The 9559-nt window shown below is 38.2% G+C and overlaps 1 protein-coding gene across 5 annotated transcripts in view; it reads right to left on the bottom strand.

Moving 5' to 3' along the window:
- LOC139766217 (uncharacterized) overlaps nucleotides 1–3722 on the bottom strand; it is a 107813-nt gene extending 104091 nt beyond the window's left edge. For 4 of the 5 annotated variants that reach the window (XR_011716822.1, XM_071694528.1, XM_071694530.1 and 1 more), the window contains exon 1: nucleotides 3441–3721. The gene's annotated coding sequence lies outside the window, so the exon portion shown is untranslated. Of the gene's footprint in view, nucleotides 1–3440 lie in introns of all 5 variants that reach the window. The other variant, XM_071694527.1, reaches the window with a different exon arrangement.
- Nucleotides 3723–9559: the final 5837 nt, after the last annotated feature.

Below are 9559 nucleotides of genomic sequence, written 5' to 3' on the forward strand. Positions count from 1 at the left end.
TCATTCCTAAACCTGTTTCCCAGCACCCTGAAATATCAGACATTCACATAGTAAGAGGATACGGAGGAGTGGGGGGGGGGTAGGGCAAGCTCCAATTACGGACAATAGTCATCAGGGCTGGGCCTTACCTGAAATATAAAGAGGTTAAAGAAAGGGGAAAATTATCCTAATTTTGATGGAAGTAAAAAAAAAAATGATAGTGTTTGTGTTGGTCGGTGATGAGGGATTTGGACGAGTGGATGTTTGGTGCTTACCAAGGGCTGCATGCTATGACTTATTACACAAGGACCTCAGTAGGCATGCCCTGAAATAGGCATGTGTCACACACCTAGATATGGCATGCTTCATGAAAACAGAAGGTGATTCACGTACTAAATTACCTTTCAATCACAGGAAGATAGCTACTAAATTTCACGTCTAATTTTCCTTCTAATCCAAACAATGTTTTACGTACACTACAAATCTAATGTTCTTGCGTATTGATATGAAGTTTGAGTTCGCTAAACTCTGCACGAACAAATGTTGTTAGGTTTATATGTCTTAAATTCTCAGTGCCACCAATAATCATCCAATATATTTGAAATAGATTATATCTATACATTTAAACTATATATATATATGACCATATAATGATACCAAAGTATAAATAATATATATAATATATAATATATATATTATACAAAGACTAAATTATAATATAATATATATATATAATCTTATATTTATATCTTTTATTTTTGTTAATTTTTTTTTTTTTTTTTGTATCTGTCTATTCCACGCGATTGATGACGCAAGGAACAGACGAAAAAAATGTCCAAATATACCCGCCACCCACGCCGCAATACAAAAAAGACACACACCCACAAATTACGCAAATATTACATACCTTACAAGCTCCATGTTACCCAATCCAGTGACAATGTTCACCATTGTACGGAATTAAGCCTATTACACCGGCGGGGACCAACGCCACTCTCACTGCCCTTTTCACCCTGCTGTCAGCCGATCACACCAAAATCTTTTCTAATCTTTCACTCAATTCTCCTTTTCTTCATACTTTCCAACTCTACAAGTAACTTAATTTCATCCATCTTATCGGTCCAATTCCTCCGACTGGTGTCATTCCTCGACTCAGTCTCTGGTGGCCAGAACCATTTCAAAACAAACGACTCTTCTCCCCAACCACGTTCTTTTTCTTCCTCTCTCTGGATCCCTTACGTTACTTACTCAGTATTCAATAACCTCAACAACACATTGTACCGAACTATTTCCTAGCAATTCCATCTCCTCGCGCACTAATATTCCATAGCACTCGATCCCAGACATTGGTTGGAAAACTAATCCTTAAATCCCATTTTTCTTCGGATAATGTTCTGCACTATAACAATTTTTCAAGTCTCCAAAATTTTTCGCCCTCCCCCAACCATAGATCACTTCAGTTCATGGTTCATCCTGACAGATCCATCAGATATCTAAAACATTCACTTCCTCGTTTTTTACCATTCAATCATAACCTCCAATGACTTGACCAACTACTGTACCTATAACCTTGCCTTATTCACTTTACTCTTAACTTCTTCTTCCACACTTACCAAACTCGTCACACTCTGCAGTTCTCACATGAATCAGCCACCAGCGCTGTATCATCAGCGAACAACAACTGACTCACTTCCCAAGCTCTCTCATCCCCGACAGACTTCATACTTGCCCCTCTTTCCAGGACTCTTGCATTTACCTCCCTAACAACCCCATCCATAAACAAATTAAACAACCATGGAGACATCACACACCCCTGCCGCAAACCTACATTCACTGAGAACCAATCACTTTCCTCTCTTCCTACACGTACACATGCCTTACATCCTCGATAAAAACTTTTCACTGCTTCTAACAACTTTCCTCCCACACCATATATTCTTAATACCTTCCACAGAGCATCTCTATCAACTCTATCATATGCCTTCTCCAGATCCATAAATGCTACATACAAATCCATTTGCTTTTCTAAGTATTTCTCACATACATTCTTCAAAGCAAACACCTGATCCACACATCCTCTACCACTTCTGAAACCGCACTGCTCTTCCCCAATCTGATGCTCTGTACATGCCTTCACCCTCTCAATCAATACCCTCCCATATAATTTACCAGGAATACTCAACAAACTTATACCTCTGTAATTTGAGCACTCACTCTTATCCCCTTTGCCTTATATATATATATATATATATATATATATATATATATATATATATATATATATGAGAGCAATTGCCTACACCACAAAGACACAATTGCTAGACGTAGCACAAAAGTGATCATATAAGTCTTGCTCTTTCAGCCGCCTTTAGACATATTTGTCAAAAGTGAAATTTCACCTTTGTGGAACTGATCAAATTCCTAACGCCACCGACATTGATACGCAAATGTTCGCAAAAAAAATGATTAAAAATAATACTGGGGAAAGATCGTATAGTACCGTAATAAAAAAAAAGAGCACAACATTTTAAATGTACGTCAGGAATATGGTTACGAAAATATATCGCACCGAGAATTTGATATGCACATCAGGAAAATTAGTTACGTCCAGTATTGTACGGAATTTGGCGCCATTACAAACCCGGGCAGAAGGGGGGAAGCCCACCGCCGACGATCATGGCCCCGCCCCACTAGTTTGACAGCTCTTACAGCCGCTAAAAATCCATGAGCCAGATGTTGTAATCTTACAAACACACTAATTATCATATACAAATAACTTTACAAAGGTAAGTTATAAGTAACTTATAAGTAACAGTATCCCTTTCAATTATATCTGACGCCATGATCGTGTGAAACTACTGATACGATCGTCAAACTGCTCGTTAAGATGTGTGTTTGGGTTCCATACTCCATGACATGGTGATGGTCAGTTGTCCCGTGACCGTGGCAGGGGCTATGCTGGTGGCCAAGGGCGGACAGGTACTAACAAACTGTGACTCAAGTCTCCCCCCAACCAGCGAGTGTTCATGTAATTTGTGCGTTGCTTTCTCACGGGAGTATTATTATTATTATCTTAGTGATTCATTTATCGTGAATTAATTAAAAACGAACTCGGATATGCTTCCACTATGGCAGATATACATATCTGCTACGGAGCTAAAGTGGATTCGTTTATGTTTACTGATCTTCCAGGACTGGGTTTGGAAAATGTTAATCTTGAGTGTAATGTCCACACTTCCGTGGGTCAGTGATTAGTGGCCAATAGAGTAATAATACTGTCATTCCGATGTATCGTGATTGGTGATTAGTACAGGGAAATATAGCAAGATAAGTGATGATTACTGTGAATAAGTGAAAAGTATGCTGAAAAATTGCTGTTGTGATACATAGTTTTAGTGCAATAAAACCTTTCGAAATTATATATATATTGACCTTGATACCTTTCGAAGTTATAAACTAACCTTGAAAATAGTGTGGTTATCTGGCAAGCTTGTGAAGTAACTTCATAAATGTCACACACCAACTTGTGGCTGATGGCTTCCAGGGACGTACATCTGCTGGCCGGTGGATGGTAAGTAACAGTCACTATTTATAAATTCACGCGGCAATGATGCATCAGCTGATTACAAGTCGTATGAGGATCAAACACAGAATTACACAAGGTCTGTTGACCCTTCCAAGGCAGCGCCAGTGTACGTTAATAGCTAATAATAACACCAGGCAAGCAAGGCGCAATGCAACTGACACCATATGGCGTCATCTGACGTAAGCCGGTTGGATTATGTTAACATACACTTGCGAAAGCCGAGTTTTAATTATGTTAAACTCTTAAAGAATAAGGATTTGATACTGCATAATTAATGGGTTTTTTTTTGCCCTGTTAACTAACTTAAAGTTTTATGGAATAAAGGAAAGATATTTACTTTTGTAATCATGTGGCATTCGAGCACTCGATTTAAATGCCCAGTAGAGGCTCAACCACTTGACTAATGACACTTCTAAGTAATTATAAACGTTTTGAATCCCATTAAATGTACCCATTTATTCAACTAAAAAAGGAAAATATAACTTTAAGGAAATAATATTTAGGCAAAATTCATTTTCACCGATCAATTGTGAGATAGTGTTATCAATTTTATCAACATCCAGAGATGAATTACTCTCATTATTTTTACAGATTGGCGATAATGTTAGTCATTTCAGTGACATTCCTGTTTGGATAGGCTGCAGGAATGAGATTTGTAATATGAATTGTTGATATAGATGTGCGTGGAGATGAGAATAAGAAGAGCAAAGCGTGCTTTTCAGTTTTATATTCTCATATCTGTATGTATGCTGATAACCACTAAGAAAAGGAAACACGTTAAGCTACTATCACACTCTCGTGTAATGATCACATTGTCAGGGGAAAATACAAGAATGAGATAGGAGACGTAGATCAGTCCGTAGATATGGAAGGAAGAGATGTAGCTGTAGCTAAGACGCCATTGGTAAACAGACGCTACCTGATGGTGGTGGTCGGGTCTGGCATCATTCCTGTCCTAAGATTTTATTAATTATGCTCGTGTGTACATCCTCCAGCATGTGGCGAGACACAGCACGCGACAATGACGCTGGTATGTTTCGCATATAACATTGAAATTCAAGGTAAATCTCCGCCTTTAGCTGAAGTTGAATGTTTTCATAGGTTTTGGCTGTTACCTCAAGCGTTTCACCTACTTGAAAGTAAAGCAGTCGTACTTTTTTCTTGCTCTTCATAGCCTTTCATAGAAACGTCTCATTACCGTACAGAAAAAATCTGCCATTAAAATCAAGTAGTTCCAGAACTATTTTTGCGGCACACGTATACCATTTTATTCATTCACTGGTCATAATTAATGTTGCTCCTTAACGTTTCTAGAAAGCTTAGAGCAACATAGTTCACCTGTAAGTGGAAAACTAACTCGTCTCCTTTTAGAAAGTTATATACATTTGTGTAATAATAATGATTGCAAAATCGTTGTTTTGTATAGCAAGCAGCATATGTAAATGCTCTATGTAGAGGAAGAGGCACATGCTTACATATCAGTATTCCTGTTTGATATTACTTTGGTTTTTGCTGGCTGCTTTTGTGCCCCAACCACTAGCTAGACCACGAAATACTCGGCAAGCTGCTGCATCACATGGTTATTGTGTGGCCCAGCATCTCAAGGATGGACCGTTTTGACAACTGCTTCTTTCCCTACACGTCGAAGCTTTGGAACGCTCTACCATCTATGTCTTTACCTATAACTATATGACCTGACATTTCAAAAGACTGGTTTTTCACTTTCATAAAAATTCGTGAATACTTTCCCTTGTCTTTTCATTTTTTCGTTTCGTGATTCTCTATATTTCAATTAAGGCCCATATATATATATATATATATATATATATATATATATATATATATATATATATATATAAGGGAATTGAGGAACATCATTTAACGTTTTGAAAATTCAATTGTATCATAGTTTAATCATAAGGAGGATGTGAGTGAAACAGTTAGTGTTTACGACAAATGGTGCTGCTAAGTTTAAACAACATACCGTAATACATTTTCAAGAATACTGAGGTTACGATAATGTTCAGGCCGCTTAATACTAAGAAAACAGAAATAGACAGTACAGTAGAATATTCATGAAAACTAAAGGGCTGCTAAAATGTATGGGTTTCGTACCTGATAATAGTATAGTAACTGGCAAGCACTCTCATTCGTACCAATGGTGGTTAATTTCTGGTATGTGCACGTATTCGTGGCTTCCTCTATACTCAGCTCCTATGTCTGTATTATAACTGGCTAGAATTTCGAAGTTCTAGTCGCATATCGGATTATTCTAACAGTTCGTATATACCCTTATAGCGGAATAGGATGGTAAATTAAGTGGCTAGTTCATGTCATAAGAATGACCCTTATGTTCACAGATACGACCCCGGAGTTGCATTGTCGTCTTGCTTATATAAGTGATTTTTATGAGTTGAGACTTGTGGTCAGGTTTTGCGGCCGATTTGTTTATAATATTATTTTGATGTTTGGAGCCAAATTGTATTTTGATTTCAAAGGTAAGTTTGTTGGTTCTTTTGCGTATGTATTGCATTGTGTTCGTCATGTATGTATTATACACATCATTTTGGAGGAGCTGAGACCTTCAGAAGCATGCGTTCCAGGCATTTTGAGCCTGGAACGGATCGTGAAAGGTAAGTTTGGTTGTTTTTTCCCTGATATCTGTGTGTGTTACATATATTGATGTATCATTTCAAATGAGCTGAGATCTTGGGGGACCGAGAAAAAGGTTTTGGCCAGAATGGAGAAAAACAATGATTGTACACGAATATGAAATGAATTTTTGCCCTAATGGGCTTCACAATGTTCTTGTTGTTAGAGTGCTGTTCCGGGATCTTTTACCCACAACCTTTACGCCATCTTTTTATAGAATGGTTAGACAATAGTAAGAAGTGGTAGGAGAGGGGAAAGGGATAATTTGAAACAGAAGGATGGTTGAAATGTGTACTGGTAGTACGTATGGTTGGTTCTGTGACATGTGGGTGATTTTGCAAAAAGACAGGGTTTTTGGTGCTTTATTTACGTATCCCCGGCAGACTTGGGGTTGCGTGTGAACTGGCGTATCTCTTACTATTTACAGGTACAGTCGTTTAGCTAAGCTGCATATTGTTCATTGTGTACATTCATAGATGACCGGAGCCTCTCAAAGTTCTTTGAGGCGTCGAGGGAACCAAGGGTGTTCCATGCTTGTCATGTCGAGATTTCGAATTTGTATGTAATTTATATCATCGTTGTTTTCAGGGCTCGGCTGCATCTTGTAGGTATGAACCGACATATTCAGTTTTTCAGTCGTTTGAGCTGTTCTACTGTATTTTTAGTGTAAAGGTATTTCTCGTATGTGACTAATGGTTGATCATCATTTTGCATCCTGTAATGAAATTACATACGTGATTTGGAAGAGTGCACGTTGGCATAGGTGATGAGTAGATGTAATGTGGTTTATCTTGGAAGTGGCCAAGGCCGCTTTTCCTTGTGCGGATCTCTTGTTAAAATCTGTTGTATGAAACCTCAAATGTTGAAGTGTGACCTATGGTTTTGCATTTCCTCCCGTGCTCTATATTGTTACCTTCTGTGGTTATATGGTTGGATTTTATTTCTTTCCAGCGATACTGCAGTGAACGTTCTTATGTTTGTTGCCATCCTTCAGTCCTATTCGAAATGGTTGTGTCAGGTTGCCTGTGGTTGTACTGAACGAGTATTGGAAGAGAGGTTGTTAGAGACTATTACTTGCTTTGCGTCCTCTGCGTAGTGTCCATGCGCATGGCACTGACTGATGAGGGACTGTCAGCTGTGAGCTATATTGGTGACAGAACACTGGTCTGTGGGACCCCGTTTAGTAGAGGAAAAATTTGGGTAACGTCGCATGGTTGATGATTTCTGCAGTGCGTTGCCTTAGGTCTAGGGTTACACAGGAGTCTTTCTGTGATATCAATAACATGACTGCCAGGTGTATAATACTCATATACGAAGATTAAAGAAATCATTTGATAAGAATATAACATCCTGATGACGATAGCATTCTATCCGGTGAAAACTGATGCGCAATATCCGCTAATGCTTTTCACGAGGACAGAAATAGTCGTTTATATTGTAGGCAAATGAAGTAAATTTGTGTGATAGATTTGTCGAGTCCAAGCCTATAATTGGCTTTATCACATAACCACCCTTTTTTTTTCATGTGACGTATTTGCAATAAAACATGTCAAATTTTGTTTATAAATGCAGTACAAAGCCGAAAGGCGTATTTTAGCCTATCTTTTCATCAGCCGTTTGATTAAGGTATAACCACTGTCCCCTTGAAATGATACTCTTTATGTATGTTGTCTCTTCATTGTTACTCGTTACGCTCTGCTAGACCGAGGGAAAATACGAAACCAGAAAAGCTATATGTAAATGAAAGCTTAGAACTAAATAGATATAACTGACGGCGGGTATATGGTAGTTTTATGATACCAGCTTACCATATGTTGATGTGTTTAGGTTAGGCTTTGCTAGCCTGGCAACGTAGTTACGTTAGGCTTTGCTAGCCTATTTTCTATTTCCCATTCATTACCATAAAAGCTATAAGCTGTTTCATTGTGTGTAAAGTTTAGTCGGTTCTGTGTCAGCATAAACGTCAGTCAACTTTAAGCTAAGAATAAAAAGGACTATTGGTCCAATTTTTTTTCCACAGGTCGGTAAACTCACAAATGACAAGGACTAATGGCCTAATGTGTTTCCATAGGTCACTGGATATTAGCGTCAAACTCATCATGATAATCTTCCCCACAAAAGTCAGTATAAAGATACGATAGATATATTTTCTTTTTTAAATCAAGTGGTACAATGAATAGCTAAGTGTATGATCTGTTAGGTCGAATCTAAGACCAAAATGTGTTGTATTTTCCCGGTCAGGATATGGAACAAATACAGCAAATTCTAGTTCTTATATATATATATATATATATATATATATATATATATATATATATATATATATATATATACGTTCTAGTCCTGTTTGTGGCAGTCAGTCTAGCTGTTCATCCACCCTTCAGGATTGATCGATAATACGAGTCCCTGGCTTAGAATACAAAGAGCGTGTCGTATCAGTTAACACGCATATGATGGCTTTTGGCATCATCTTATTCCATGTGATTTGACGAAGAATTAGTTCATCAGGAAAACCCTCCATAGATAGGAAACTGTAGTAGATTAACAGTGATCTTTTGTGTGATAAAGAAGTGTGATCATGTATTTTAAGGTCCCTCAAGAGCTGGTAGTTGTTTATGGTAGAGAGTTACGTCTTTGTCAGAGGCGAATACATCCAAGTTTAGAACTTCTTACAGACAACACTCTTCTATATCATTGAGTCCATACATTTACACAGACACATACGTGCCGCCCGACCTGTGCTAGTAATGGCACTCCAGAACAAGCTGTCATTGCCATGGGCAGTGTCCGGATTAGACCGATAATATCTTTACGCATACACATTTATGTTTCATGACAGATACGTTAAAGGGTCATAGATGCGGTGAGACTGTGTATGGTATTGGAATTGGAGACCTGAGAAGGGTGTTCAGTTTTATCATTTGGGGGTTGAATCTTTGCGTTGTTGGCTGTAACAACCCCGGCAGTCTGTTGGCTTAGGTGATGTCTAATTAACCAACGAAGCAATGGTAACTCTCATCGCAAATACGCCATTGATTGAAAATGAAGCACCTAGGTTGAGACCATGGTTTTATTAAGGTTGACTACAAGGTTTTGATAAGGTTAAGTACAAGGTTTTGTTAAGGCTGAGTCCGGAGGTTTATTGGATCTAGAGTTTTATTAAGGTTGAGTCCATGGTTTTATTAGAGTTGAGTCCAAGGTATTGATAAGGTTTTGTTAAAATTGAGTCCAAGGTTTTATTACCCTCCCACTTTCTTTATGTCTTCCTCATTTTCTTTTGGTCATCGCACGTTTCCAGGGACCCACCATGAAATCCCTGCCAGATTCCCCACCTCCCACATC

Source organism: Panulirus ornatus, chromosome 57 (assembly GCF_036320965.1).
Source record: "Panulirus ornatus isolate Po-2019 chromosome 57, ASM3632096v1, whole genome shotgun sequence".
Classification (NCBI taxonomy): Eukaryota; Metazoa; Arthropoda; class Malacostraca; order Decapoda; family Palinuridae; genus Panulirus; species Panulirus ornatus.